This window comes from Austrofundulus limnaeus, unplaced genomic scaffold (assembly GCF_001266775.1).
Source record: "Austrofundulus limnaeus strain Quisiro unplaced genomic scaffold, Austrofundulus_limnaeus-1.0 Scaffold592, whole genome shotgun sequence".
In the NCBI taxonomy this organism is placed as follows: Eukaryota; Metazoa; Chordata; class Actinopteri; order Cyprinodontiformes; family Rivulidae; genus Austrofundulus; species Austrofundulus limnaeus.
Genome location: NW_013952994.1, coordinates 216,465 through 217,189, shown reverse-complemented (window position 1 = coordinate 217,189; position 725 = coordinate 216,465).

Genomic DNA, 725 nt, shown 5'->3' with positions numbered 1-725 from the left:
ATGCATTTCAATGAAAATGCTCAACGTCTGCAGGCAACTACCGCTTCTGGAGAGCCCATGTACAGATTATCATTCCCCAAGTTCAAGAAGGGAGAAGGAACAGCAAAGCCTATCAAAACACCTGAAACCCTAAGTAAGTCTTACTACATTACTCACTTGTAGTATTCCAACTTGATTTCAATAAATCAAAATCCAGACTTTGATTATATCTCCCTTATTCAAAGCCGTGTCATAAGGGCAGTTGCTGGATCAGATAGGCCCAGACCTCATTTCTATGGCTTTATGTTCCACCAGCTTGGGTGCGCGGTAACACTGTTCTGACAGCCGATAGACATATGAAGAAACAATAATAAGAAGTCTGTGCATTCAAAAACGCTTGTTCGGCTCCCTACCTCCTCACTCTATTCTCTCTCAGAGATATGCAACCAATCAGTGGTTAATTTTTTTTAGCAGAGTGGGAACCGAGCAAGTGTGTGTGATTTAGTTAAACATGCTTCAAATTATTCTTCCTTCATATTTATATCTGCTGTCAAACAAGTGTTACTGTGCATTCAAGCAGGTGAAACATGTGTAATGCTATACACTTCAATCAAGCAATCAAAATCATATTTTTGTGAATAGTTTAATTAGTCAAAATTTTTATAACACAGTAAAAAAGTGATATTATTTAGGGCAACTAATAAATATAAAAAAAACTAAATGAAACAGTGTAATATCAATATAAG